Source organism: Electrona antarctica, assembly GCF_951216825.1.
Source record: "Electrona antarctica genome assembly, chromosome: 24".
Taxonomy (NCBI): Eukaryota; Metazoa; Chordata; class Actinopteri; order Myctophiformes; family Myctophidae; genus Electrona; species Electrona antarctica.
Window position 1 is genome coordinate 13664450 of NC_136803.1, and position 15226 is coordinate 13679675.

General features: G+C 45.5%; 1 protein-coding gene across 1 annotated transcript in view; it reads right to left on the bottom strand.

Annotated features, from left to right (window-relative positions):
* Nucleotides 1–15226, bottom strand: part of LOC306917503 (mitogen-activated protein kinase kinase kinase kinase 4-like) — a 62698-nt gene that overhangs the window by 45383 nt on the left and 2089 nt on the right. The gene's annotated exons all lie outside the window — the stretch shown is intronic.

The window sequence follows — 15226 nt, forward strand, 5'->3', positions numbered from 1 at the left end:
CACTAAAACATTCCAGGTGACTAAAATGTGACTAAAACTAAGTGAAAACTATTCAAAAGACTGACTAAAACTAAAATCAAATGTTGCTGCCAAAAACAACACTGGTGCCACATGCTGAATGACGTCTCTGTCGGGTGGAAACCTCATATGTCCAAAACACTTACTTTTCAGGATTCAAATCCAAAAAGCATCAAAAGGTAGCAGCCAAATAAAATAATCCATACATTTAAAAACTAAAAAGGCTTAGTGAAAATAGCACTAAGCCGCCACAAGCTCAAAACACTTGGCATTTTGAGCTTGTGGATCTGCTACTTTTGATGCTTTTGTGTGACGCTGTAGGATGATCAAGTAGGGCTTTAATTTACAAAAAAAACACAAAAAGTTAGAATAGAATAAGAGCCACTGACTGATCCCTTTTTTTCTATTTTTAGAATTTGGAGAGAAGAGGTTTCTGCCTGACAGCAACAACATACTGATCCCACACATGCTCCCATGAGGTGCACACATGTGCACGCACGCACGCACGCACGCACGCACGGCCGCACGCACGCACGCACGCACGCACGCACGCACAGTGTATGGATTATTAAGGCCATTCTGCATCAAGGTTGGTGACATGGGAGACAACTGCACTATGCTTTTAGAAGCATGCTTTAGAAGCGACATGGGAAACTTCTCATTCTACTGCTCCGCCACCAAACATGTGGAATGTCCTGACAGACACCATCCATTAAATGCATGTGAATCACTGGTTTCTTTCAAAATGAGACCACAAGGGATGGTAAATGTAATTTTCCCATCTCTTTTGTACATATAGTGTCTTTGTTGATGACATGCATGTACATTTCTGTATACTGTTTTTCATTAATTGAATACATAGAACCACAATGGAAATAAGCTCCCAGGACTTTTTTGTGTGTTATCCTTTTAGCTTTAATGTCTTAGTGTACCATGTGCCGTTTTAGTCCGTTTTAAGGTCCTTTCAGACGGGGATCGGGTGACCCAGGCGGGTGACGCAGGCGTCACCTGGATCAACGACAGGTCTGCTGCAGGTCTGATCATGTGGGGCGCGGGACACGTAGCGTAAAAAAAACAAACACAATCCAGGTCTAGTTGTGGGTGTGTGCACGAAATGAGCACGCACGTGACTATTTCACGGGACTGCGCCCACAAAAATACGTTTGCGTAATCGTCCCTCAACTTCTCCGCGCGTCCGAAATAAACACATGCCTGTCATTGAAAATGAATTACTAGGCGCGTGAGTCGCTCCCTGTCTGAAAGGACCTTTAGTCATCGAAATCAACACTGCAACGCTCCCGGCCAGGTGTGACTGTGGGGTCCCAGGTGTAGTAGCTAGCTAACGGCCATGGGACGGGGCCAACTCTACTTCATACCGTGCCAGTGATTGTGTCCATTTATTTTAATTAGCGATGAAATACGTTTTATTGGGAGGAATTAAGCTGCTTCCACATCTGTTCATTACATCCCATAAATCTACTATATGAAGCAGGCTGTTCTGTTGTGAGGAGGCCGCTGGCAGTCAATCATGAGTCAACAATACATCACCTCCTGAAAAAAAATGTCGAAAACAACCTACAAGCTACCACTGGATAAACTAGCCAAAACAACCTCACCTCCTGAAAGGTCCTACACCTTTGTACAGTTGGAGGCCATCGATATTGTCCTTTTCTTTTTGCTGAGGTTTGCGTGATCTGCGCAAAAGGACAGTTAACCCATTTTGGGCGGGAACCCCTTTTGGTGTTTTAAACATTGTTATAATTTAGCTATTGAAAAATAGCAGATCTACAAGCTCGGCGCGCTACGAGCTTGTAGGTCTGCTATTTTTGAAAAATCGTGAAAATATTTATTTCAGAAAACTGGAGGATTTAGAAGGATTTTTAAAAATGTTGAGGTCAGGCCTAAATGGGTCAAATGATAAGGGACAATATCGGTGGCACCCAACTGTAGGCGTTGCCCCCAGAGAGCTTATCTATCTAAGGCGGTGATTCTCAACCTTTTCAGACCGTGACCCCCAAAATAAATAAAGTGTAGGAGTCAAGGCTTTACATTTTCTTTGACTCGGTTCCACAGATAGATATTGATAAATCTACAAAGCTCACAACATCCTCAGCATAGTGAGCTTGTAGATGTGCTAAGCACAAAGTTGTTGCCTCTTTCTTTTATTATTTGACAATTTGGCCAATGTTTGACCAGTGTATATACCGGTAGTTGAGGTATTAAAGAAGACTTAAAAGTCCTTACATTGTCACTTCACTGTCACCCCCCACTCCTCCAAGTCACTGAGTTATCGCCAAGGCCTGCGTCCTGTAACTAACCTCCTATAACTAACCTCCTATAACTACCAACAGATGTGGGGATGGCCCCATCCCATCCCATCCAGGCAGGCCACCGCATTCATGACCAACGTTATCGCTCGCACCGGACCGTCAAGTCCTTATGAAGCCAAACTCCGGCCCCAAAAACGACAGAAGAACACCCATACGCAGCGAGAAGTCCCGTCCATGCTAGAGATACGAGAGGCTGGTGAAGGCCGGGTGCCGCAATGTAGGTGCGCTATTCTTTTTATCTTTGCCGTGCAGTATACTAGACAATCCAATACAGGCTTTTTAACTTGTCCCACAAGAGTGCCATGACCCATGACATTACCTTTTTGTCATTTAACTGTGTCACCCTTGTACCAAAGAGCACCTTGATTTTGGATTTTTACTTTGCCAAAACGAAGCACTTGTTATTTTTGTTTTTAAACACTCTGCTCCTTGGCTTTGCTTTGTGAAACCCGCAAAGACTTGTTTATGCTTTTTACACAATACAAATGGGTCCATTGTACCATTTTGTACATTCTAAATTAGTGTTTTTCCCTCCATTTAACCAACATATAAAGCAGAAAATGTGCCCACATATCACAGCTACACAGTCCAAAAGTCTCTCTGTTGTTTCCAGCTATGGGAATGTTTACGGGGGGAAAAAAAGCAATGACATAAGAGAATAAGTAAAAAACAAAATGTTCTGTTTAAGGCTGGATTTTCACACACATTCTGTATCACTCAACAGTTCTGCAATACACAATCCTAAACATTCAAAAGAACCATATTTATGATAAAAACATGCAGATATAAAATCATAAAATAAAAACTAGTTACTAGTCATTTATTATTATTATTATTATTATGCCTATTAGTCTACTAAGAATGTATACAGTCGAGGAACAGCCCTACCGTAGTTCACACTACAGTAGGTTGCCAAAGCTTACTGCTTAAAAATGTCACTGGTGTGTGTGTGTGTGTGTGTGTGTGTGTGTGTGTGTGTGTGTGTGTGTGTGTGTGTGTGTGTGTGCGTGCGTGTTTCATTGTACGCTCTCAAGAGTTACATTATTGTTAAACATCTGCATTAGTTAATTTACAAGACGTTTACACAAATAAAGTTTTTTTTTATTAACGTTTGCCTGTTATGTCTCCTATGGTAGCCTGACAACATCAATACAGCATGGAATTGTGGACAAAATAGTTTTGGGTCTGATAGGCTACATCTCATCAAATGGTGGTCCGTGGCTCAAATGCTGAATAAACTAGAAGGACCACCGACATATGCAGAAAGCTGCCAACTCGCGCTCTGATTGGCCGAGCGACACACAGACGTACGCACACAGCGCCCTGATTGGCCGAGGGTGTCACCGACATACGCAGCCAAAAACAGTGATGGACCATGATGTGAAAAGGGTTGAAAACCACTGTGTTATCGGTATCGGAACAAGTCTAGTAGGCCTATATGTATGGTTTAATTTAAGTGGTTCAGAGAAACATGTGAAGAGCGAGGGTGGAGAGAGAGAGTGAGAGAGAGGGAGGGAGGAGAGACAGAGGGAGGAAAGAGGGGGAGAGAGAGAGAGAGAGAGAGAAAGAGAGAGAGAGAGAGAGAGAGAGGAGAGAGAGGAGAGAGAGACAGAGAGAGAGTGAGAGAGGAGAGAGAGGAGGGAGAGAGAGGGAGGAGAGACAGAGAGAGAGTGAGAGAGGGGAGGGAGAGCTCCCACCAACACTAACCAGATGAGCTGCAGAGTGCAGGAGAGTCAACCACCAATCAGTGTGGAGCTGCATGCACACATGACCTCTCCCCTGTCTCCACACGCACGCACGCACACAGCTGCATACCAGCACACTGACCCACTTCCCACACACGCACACACTGTAGCCTGCTAATGCACCGATATTTCATCTGCAGCACTGCAAGTAGTAAGATCGAGCGAGAGAATGAGCGGGTGAGAGAAAGAGTGGGAGAGAGAGGGAGAGCGTTGGAGAGAGAGATGTGAAAGAAGTGAAACAGCTGCTGTCGTTAGGTTAAATCCAGACAGAGAGCACTCTGACAGCACATGGCAAAGAGAGAGAGAGAGAGAGAGAGAGAGAGAGAGAGAGAGAGTGAGAACACATTGCAAAGAGAGAGAGAGGCAGAGAACACTTTGCAAAGAGAGAGAGAGACCCAGAACACATTGCAAAGAGAGAGAGACCCAGAACACATTGCAAAGAGAGAGAGAGAGACCCAGAACACATTGCAAAGAGAGAGAGAGACCGAGAACACATTGCAAAGAGAGAGAGAGACCGAGAACACATTGCAAAGAGAGAGAGAGACCGAGAACACATTGCAAAGAGAGAGAGAGACCGAGAACACATTGCAAAGAGACAGAGAGAGGCAGAGAACACATTGCAAAGAGAGAGAGAGGCAGAGAACACTTTGCAAAGAGAGAGAGAGGCAGAGAACACTTTGCAAAGAGAGAGAGAGACCCAGAACACATTGCAAAGAGAGAGAGAGAGAGAGAGACCGAGGCACTCGGGTGGTGCAGTGGTAAAAGTATCTGCCCACCACCGCCAGGGGTTCGAATCCACCGCGGTGGATCCAGCCTGGTCGAGTGTCTGCACGAACATAGCCTGCCCCAGCCAGTGTGATTTCTGGTCCGGAGGGGCGGATTCAAATTTGCCGGCGAAAACGGACGGTGGATCCCATTGGTTCACCGATCTGTAATAAACGCTAGAAACGAGTCAAACAACCCAAAGACTACGTTTCCCAGGATGCCCATGGCGGCTGCCCATCGCTTGTTGTCTTGATGGAGTGTGACATATTTTAGCGGCATTGACTTCAGACCCGGAAGTGTAGTTTTAAGATTTTTACGGACGAATTAATAAAAATGTTCCCACAAAAAGGCTGTATCAAATATGAATGAATATCATAGGCGATCTATAGGGATTACAATAGAAAACACGAACCAGGGGAACAGCGGCATCCAGCGGCAGTAACGTCAGACTTCCACATTGTAAGCTTGTAAATGTGCTATTTTTGCCTAATGTTGCCCTATCATGACATACCCAGAATACAGTAGGGGTCATGTATTACAGGGCAGGATCTTTCATTCTGTAAGTCTCAGGTACAATGATTTTCCCACAAAGGAGTGTGGGCAGCGTTTAGCATTCATATTTTATGGTCCTTCTAAAACCCAGGAATGAGTTCTTCCAATGCACCTTTTTCACTGAACACGGTCTGTGGTCGACTCTACATGAAGCAGAGACACTGAACACGGTCTGTGGTCGACTCTACATGAAGCAGAGACACTGAACACGGTCTGTGGTCGACGCTACATGAAGCAGAGACACTGAACACGGTCTGTGGTCGACGCTACATGAAGCAGAGACACTGAACACGGTCTGTGGTCGACTCTAGCAGAGACACTGAACACGGTTTGTGGTCGACGCTACATGAAGCAGAGACACTGAACACGGTCTGTGGTCGACGCTACATGAAGCAGAGACACTGAACACGGTCTGTGGTCGACTCTACATGAAGCAGAGACACTGACCACGGTCTGTGGTCGACTCTACATGAAGCAGAGACACTGAACACGGTCTGTGGTCGACTCTAGCAGAGACACTGAACACGGTCTGTGGTCGACGCTACATGAAGCAGAGACACTGAACACGGTCTGTGGTCGACGCTACATGAAGCAGAGACACTGAACACGGTCTGTGGTCGACGCTACATGAAGCAGAGACACTGAACACGGTCTGTGGTCGACGCTACATGAAGCAGAGACACTGAACACGGTCTGTGGTCGACTCTACATGAAGCAGAGACACTGAACACTGTCTGTGGTCGACGCTACATGAAGCAGAGACACTGAACACGGTCTGTGGTCGACGCTACATGAAGCAGAGACACTGAACACGGTCTGTGGTCGACGCTACATGAAGCAGAGACACTGAACACGGTCTGTGGTCGACGCTACATGAAGCAGAGACACTGAACACGGTCTGTGGTCGACGCTACATGAAGCAGAGACACTGAACACGGTCTGTGGTCGACTCTAGCAGAGACACTGAACGCGGTCTGTGGTCGACGCTACATGAAGCAGAGACACTGAACACGGTCTGTGGTCGACGCTACATGAAGCAGAGACACTGAACACGGTCTGTGGTCGACTCTAGCAGAGACACTGAACACGGTCTGACTCTGTGGTCGACTCTACATGAAGCGACCACAGCTATAGCAAAGCAAGCAACTGCTCATTTTACTTTGATAACCAGTAGGCCTAATCAGACTAATAAGTCTGATCTCTCTTTAGAAGCGTTACTATTCCAAATGAGATGCTTGGTATCGGCATTCTGATCAAAACCAGGGAGAGCGCTGTAGATTTAGAGATAATAGCAAGAATTGTTGGCCCGTAAACAAGGAAGTGAATGCATGCATGCGCAAAACATGTCCGGGGGCTCTGCACAAGGCGTTGCCTAGCAACGGCCGCTGTCAAAAAATGGATTACAGCAATCCCGTTTTATATATATTATATAATTAAAAAAGGACCTCAAGACATTTATACGAGGCACATCCCGGTTTTAATTGAGAGGACGTGTATACACGTCATTAGCATAATACGTGCTAACAGTATGGATGTCAATACAGTATGGATGTTATCGAGTTGTTTCTGATCTGGTCAAGCAGGGCTTGTTGTGTCTGTAAAAGCTGCTCTGATAATCAAAGTGGCTCAATGAGTTGCACACAAACATACTGTACAGACATACACACACACACACTTGTGTGCAGGCAGTGTTGTGGACACTGGACAACTTGGCTCTCGTAACCCCCATTACAGTGGGGTCAGTTTGGGCGAGAGAGACAGAGAGAACAAAAAAGACAGTGGGCAGTGTGTGTGTGTGTGTGTCTGTCTGTCTGTCTGTGCGTGCGTGCGTGCGTGCGTGCGTGTACAAACGTGCACGCTGCTCACCCACTCTGTGAATAGTGTCTGGATAAGTGGATAAAGTGGCTGAGTGTGACATCAGCCAGGCTAGTTATACAGTAAGTGGCTAAGGATGGCTCTGGGCCCTTATAGTACATCGGTGGTGTCTGTCTGTCTGTCTGTCTGTCTCAATAAGGACAGAAAGACAGCAGTGCCCCGCCCTGTACCATATGGCATGGATGGCTGTTTAACAGATTGTATCACAGGTTTACACACACACACACACACACACACACACACACACACACACACACACACACACACACACACACACACACACACACACACACACACACACACACACACACACACACACACACACACACACACACACACACACACACACACACACACACACACACACACACACACACACACACACACACACACACACACACACCCTGAGGGGCCGGGGCAAGGCTGGGCCCCCCTGAGGTGAGTAGGAGATAGAGGGAGAGATCGGGATCGGGAGAGGGGGAGAGAGAGAGGTGTGGGGGGGGGGGGGGTTGACAAAGAAGAGAGAAGGATGGAGGGATGGTGGAGAGGAGAGATGTTTCTTTGCGCTGTCGTGAAATTGTATGTGATCGTATTATCACACAATTCAATTGTGATTAACAATTTAATTGTGTTTTTGGCATTGCACATATGAATACCAAATGTTGGCTTAGAAAACAAAGGTTGGGAAGCTGTTGCATGTTGTAACATGTTCAAACCCAACATAAGAACTCAATCTAACTAGTAACTACTAACTACCCTCCTGCAAATGAGCTGTGGCATGATGGTATCGAATTGATACCTTGCTACTGTACTCAGTCAGTTCCCTAAAAGAACAGGCCACCTGATACCCAGGTGGTTTCTACTGTACTCAGCCAGTTCCATAAAAGAACAGGCCACCTGATGTTCAGGTGGTTTGTGGGTTCAAATGTCCGACAGCGAGTCCCCGGTATATATACTCTTTCTAGTCTGTTGGAACTGCGATTTCCAGAAAACCACAAATCATCGAGGATATTTTGGAAAGCAACAACAACATTTTCAGAAACGGTTTATATACAACAGCTGTACATTTCTGATGCATTTCCGATGGGAACACACTAATAGAACAGGCCCAATAGTCAAATAGTAAGGGCACATACCACACAGACTATACCTGGCAGTTTCTTGCTCAAATGTGAATCTCGATTTTCCTCCACAAGAATTAGCCTTTCGCTAAGTCCCTCCCCAACCCAACTATTGCTGCACGATTCTTTAGAAGATTTAGAAATGAGATCACAGTATGTGTATGTGTCTGTATCTAGAGCTCGATCTTTTTCTGATGCAGTACTACCACACACAGTACAAAACACTCATGTTGGACTACAAAGCAACCAAACGTATGGAACCCCCAACGCACGCACGCACGCACGCACGCACGCACGCACGCACGCACGCACGCACGCACGCACGCACGCACATTAGCTAACACAGTCAGGGAGGCTGGCAGAACCTTCGCAAAAACATCCGGGACAACGCTCCACACGTCCCATACTCTTCTCCCTTCTGGCTCCTAAACTATGGAATGAACCTCCCATTGCAGTTAGAACTGCAGACTCACTCCCAATCTTCCGCCATAGTCTGAAGACCTACCTCTTCAGACTCCACCTTAGTCCGTAGCACTTGGTTAGTTTAGGGCACATACCACACAGACTATGATACCTGGCAGTGAGTGCATGGTTCCAGTCCCGGGCAAGGCAGAGCATTTACTGAATGTCAACTCCTCTACTCTATCTCCCACTTCCATAATGATGTCTCTCCACTGAGTATATCAGATAAAAATCACACTCGTGTGAACTGAGTGGTGCAAGGTGTTATATAGCCTGATCAGCTGTGGTCTGACGTAATGTCAGTGACCATAGTAACCATGCTCATTCTTTTGGGTACCACGTACAGGTACACGGGTACACGTACAGGTACACGGGTACAGACAAAGCTGGTTGTTGGAGTGGTTTGCACCACTCAAAAATAACAAAAAACGTTAGTCGAGTCGAGCTGATGAGTACCATGCGTTGAAAGAACGAATGTTCATGGGAACACCAATATCAATAGGGTTCATCCTACTGAAGCTTTAAGCTAAATCAAGTAAAACCTTAATTCCATAGCAATGCAGCCTGTATAGTTTCCACCATATCCCTGGACAAAAATATTAGACTGATCAACATCGGCATCCTTAGAGTAGCACCGCTAGTGGGGCTATAAACAACTGTTTTATGATTCACAAACACAACGCATACTTAATATCGATTAGAGCCAGCCCACCAAGGCCGGAATTCCCACTTGCACACGAGGGGATCTCAAAGAATTTAAATGCCATGGGCTCAGCGGCGGCTGCACGGGACCACATGCTCCTTTTAGTCACAAAGACCCGAGTTCGAATCCAATTCCCATGCATGCGGAATGCGGCTCCGCCTTGTTCCTCACTGAATAACTCTCGTGCCGATAATCACGCACACCCTCTCGTGTAATTGCTTCATTGTTACACTTGTGTTGTGATACTCTTGTGATACTGTACTTGTACATTGCTGCTATTGTGTATTGTCTACTGTGTATTGTCTGTCTGTTTTAAAAAGCGTCATGTACTACTGCACTTTTGCCCAAGACAAATTTCCCCTTGTGGGACAATAAAGTATATCTCATCATCTCATCTCATATCTCATCTCATCTCACTGTGCAGTGTAACAGAATGAAACAGAATGAAACAACAGAAAGCTGAAGTGGACATTGTCTGCTGGGACAGACAGACAGACAGACAGACAGACAGACAGACAGACAGACAGACAGACAGACAGACAGACAGACAGACAGAGGTTTCTTCTGCCTCAGGCCCTGACCATATAAGGGCATTGTGTAGAGAGGCGAGGGGGAATCCTCCCTACATACATGCATACCATCATCCACTATTTGAAGGAAATATCATCATCGCTTTATCTTTTTTTATATATGATCCATGTCTTTAGACAGAGACGCCGGGGGCAGTGTGCATGTCGGAGCCAAGTGGTTCACAGCCAAATGATAGTGTGGGAGAGGGAGAGGAAGATACAACAGGGCTTTGAAGCATGAAGACATTGATATTGTTGCTGGGAGAGAAAAAAAAGACCATTACTGCATCAAATGTAATCAACAAACTATACTATAAAAGCTGGTCAAATGTTGACAAATAACATAAGAGAGCTCACAACTTGTAGATCTAGTTGTGAGCTTATAGATGTGCTATTATTTTCACAATCTTTAGCTGTGTATCCGAGTCAAACTGTAAATGTAATGCCTCAACTCCCACATTCCAGGTGCTTATCAGGGTAGGTCACCAGTTCACATGATTATTTTGGGGGGTCACCTCACCAGTTCACATTATGAATCCTATACTACTATTAAACTAATTTACCAGACTAGTATTTGTGGGGAGATTAGCCTCCTATAACATGTTCAATCGTGGGGTTTCAAAGACAAAACAAACCTAACTAGGACGGAGTCACACCTCACAACAATGCAAAGTCACCACACATCAGGAGGGGAGGGGAGTCCTACAAAAAGTGTTTGACAGGGGGAAAAAAGGGGGGGGGGGGGGGGGGCTGATTATTCACCCAGTTGACGTTTGAAACTCACAGCAGACAAACGCCTCTTTTCTGCAGAGACCCTAACTGAGTGACGGGCCAGAGGGGAGAGAAGAACCAAAGACAAACCCAGCTTTGTAGCCGTGATGGCCTGGTTCTGTCCGGGCCTGGACAGCTGCTCTTCTGCCAGTTGAACCCCCCACCCCACCCCACCCCACGTCCCCTCCTCTCCCTCCCACACACACAGTCACACACACATCCCATGGCTTCTACCAACCCCCCACTCATCTGCAGTCATTCCACATGGCACATCCTCGCTCTCGCGTCTCAACCCACCGCTAAAAAAAACGCATCATCTGACTGACAGCTGAAGTCTACACGTGTGGGCTAGCTCTGGGTTCTCCTGAACCTGGACCTATAGCTTCAGGGTTTTGTGGTGATATCTATTCTATGCTGTGTGATGCTATGTGTTGCTATGACAACCAGATAGCATATAGGTGCGGTAGGATGTCACATGACTTGATCTCTGTATGTTTACCGTGTTTGAATAAAGCCAACAGAACAGTATAGTACCTGTGTGGATATTCCCTTATTATAGAGAACGTGACAGGTTTAGCTGTACTCACAGAGTCTAGTTCTCCTGAAATCCTTTACAAGCTGAACCAAATGGACCTATTGCGCGTCCATTTGGTTCTGCTTGTACGCTCTCTGCCGCTCAGTGAACGCTTAATGATTTCTGTCAGCATCAGCGAAATATTTTCATTTTTGAGTGGTGCAAACCACTCCAACAACCAGCTTTGTCTGTACCCGTGTATGTACCCGTGTACCTGTACGTGTGTGTACCTGTACGTGGGACCCAAAAGAAATGAGCATGGTTACTATGGTCACTGACATTACGTCAGACCACAGCTGATCAGGCTATATAAGACCTTGCACCACTCAGTTCACACGGGTGTGATTCTTTATTCTTTTGATGGACTGGCCATCGGCAAACAGGAACCGAGAACGGAGCGTTAAAGAGCACGATGTTGATGTTCTACAGTGAAATGTAACCACGTGGGTTGTGAGCATTAAGGTTAAAGATCAAACCAACCAAGGGATTGAGAGTTGACATGACACAGCAAAAGACGATGACAACAAGACTGAGAAGGAAGACTGTAAAAAACCCCTGTCATGCCGGCATGGCCCGCCCAGGCCCCGGCTCAAACCCATCTGGTACAGCATGGAAGAAGAACTTGTAAGATAATGCTAAGCGTGCAAGAGTCGCTCTCGTCCTATACTGACACCCATTCAATCAAACCAAGACAATCGGAAATCAGAGAACGGAAGCTGTTCCATTCACGAACATATACTGTACCGGTATTTTAAAATACGTTTATAAATATATTACAAATTATATACATTAGAATTTCCATTTCTGATATGCCTCGATTATTTTGCATAAACGGAAGCGAGGAGGAGGCGGCGTCACATCCGGTCTATCCTTTTTTTCCCAGAGCCTCTGTTGCTCCAGACTGTACGACGGAAGCATTTGGCTATTGTGGGAGGAAACAGTGTGTCTGGCAAGACTACACACACACGGGGACACATGCATGCACACATATGGGTTCTTCCACAGTGACTCGAGGACAGAGTGGGGATCGTGGGCGTTCGGAGCACCGGGGGGTGGGGGGGACGGACGGACGGAATGCAGGTCACCGGAGCACTGCAGGCTACCAGCATTTAAAGCCTGGGCTAAGCTCGCCGCTTACACACAGCACACACTGACACACAGCAGCATCAATTGCTGTTTCGCTGCTAGCCTGCCTGCTACTAGTCCCCAATGAGAGAGAGAGTGCGAGTGTGAGTGTGTGTGTGTGTGTGTGTGTGTGTGTGTGTGTGTGTGTGTGTGTGTGTGTGTGTGTGTGTGTGTGTGTGTGTGTGTGTGTGTGTGTGTGTGCTGCTGCTGCTTTAGAGAACCAGGCCAGCCTTGTGCTACGCTAGCTAGCAATGTGCTAAACACATGGATACATGGCTCAGTGAGGTACAGCAGGAACCCCACTCAGTCCTGTCTGGCTAAACAACACAGAGAAGATGACTGATAGTTAGTTCTCTGGTGACTGCTGTTGTTCCTTCTACAAATCACAGTGATGCTCCTTACAGCATCTCTCTCTCCCTAGTTTAAGGCTCTGTTCCATTCTGATCAAACAGAAGGCTTTGTTAGTCTGTTCCATTCTGGTCAATCAGAGGCAGTGTTAATGATATAATGAACCAACGCTCTGTTCCATTTTGGTCAAACAGAGTGAGTGTTAATGATACTAATGAAGGCTCTGTTCCGTGCTGCTCAAACAGAGTCAGTGTTAATGATACTAATGAAGGCTCTGTTCCATTCTTCTCAAACAGAGTCAGTGTAAATTATACTAATGAAGGCTCTGTTCCATTCTGGTCATAAAGAGTCAGGGTGCTGATAGTGTTTGAAGGTTGACTCACTGGAAACACTCTGCTACACCAGTGGGTCTCAAAGTGTGGTCCAGGGACAATTCATGGTTCCTTGAGGGGGTTCCAAATGGCCCCCTTACAGGTGTATAACTCTGAGAGTGTACAAATGGAACCAAAATTGTACCCGTGGTCCCGTAAGGGTCCATACATTTGTACCCATTTGTACACTCTCCTTGAAATTAAAACGTTTTAGAACCACTGTGCTACACTAAATGGAACAGAACCTTAATTAGTACAGTTGATGATAAGCCCTGTGAAAGAAGCAAGGGAGAGGGACTGCTGTGCAATAAGTGCATTGCATAGAGCCTATTGCTTCCTTCTGCACAACACCCAGACAGTAAACTATGAGACTCATTGTTCGTAAAACACCACAGTTATGTTAAATCATTCAAGCCTCTTAACCACAATTCTGGGGGTGGAACGTTGCGGCAACAAAATAGCAGATCTACAACTCACAGCGTGTCTTATTTTCATGAAAAATAATTTGGTGTGTAGAGGGGAGAAAAAGGAGGGCACAGACCCGGCCAACTGAGTTACCGTATAGTGTTTAAAGCACCAATGTAACTTTCTTTGGACAAAATTACATTTTATCAATGTAATTCCAATCTGTATGGTAGAGTAATATGTTAAGCCAATATATACTTAATATATATAATTGGGGTGGTTGCATTTAGTTTAGTCTCCCTGCTCTCTTCTATTGAGACATTTAGAATTTTAGATGGTGGCAAAGGTCATGTCTGACTTACACAGACACTTGAACTATTTTAAGGCTTTTAAAAATAGTCAAAGGTTTAGGGATAAGGGGTGGCGCAAGATATATAGGGCTCCATTTTCGTCACCGCTAAACCCCTTATCCCTAAACTTCTTTGCCTTTTTTTTTTTTTTACTATTTTGCTAAACATTTTTGAATAGTTAAAATGGCCAGTCTACAAGCTCACAACGTGTCAACGTAGATTGGCTAGTTGAACTATTCAAAAATGCTTTTCAAAATAGTAAAAAAAGGCAAAGAAGTTTAGGGATAAGGGGTTTATAGCGGTGGCGAAAATAGAGCCCATCGTGTTTGTCTACTCATTCTGTACGTCCATGGCGGCAAAAACAGAACTTTGACAACAATGCCAGCATGGCGATGACCGCTGATAACAGATCATGAGTGGTGCTGTAACAGTTGTATAACAACAGAACATGAGTGGTGCTGTAACAGTGTATACCGTATATACGCATTCTTCGTATATGGAGATCTAAGGGTGGCAGCGGGGGCAGTGTCTTGAGTGTACAGGGTTTGATGAGGGCCCAGGTGGAGCCGGGCCTTAATTTTCGGGCCCGTTGAGAACTCTAGTTTATGAGGGGCGCTAGCCACTCCCATACAGCTTTTGTCCCCACACGTCTCAATATTTTCAATTGACAATGAAAGGAGAAATTAGGTCAAATATCCGCCAAATTTGACGTAAATCTTGTCCCCACACGTCTCATATTTGAGAAATTAGGTCAAATGTCTGCCAAATATGACGTAAATTTGTGGCAACACTTCACAGTTCACACGGGTGTGATTTTTAACTAATAACTGGGGCAGGCCCGTCTAGAGTTTTAAATGGACAGGTATCAGTGAAAAGGGTTAAGAGGAAGGATGGACAGGGTCAGGGTCAGAACAGGTCAGCTCCATATATGGAGATCTAAGGGTTTGGGGTTTGAGGTCACATGTAGACTTGCTGGCCAATATTGATGACATCAGGGATCTCCATATAATGGGCATTCCCATATATGGGCTTAATCTCCATCCCTGGTGATGTCACGTGATGTCACGACTCACGAGGCATGACCATTATGGTCATGGTCATATTGTCAGGCCGAACTGACGGGAAATGCACGTTTTCATAGT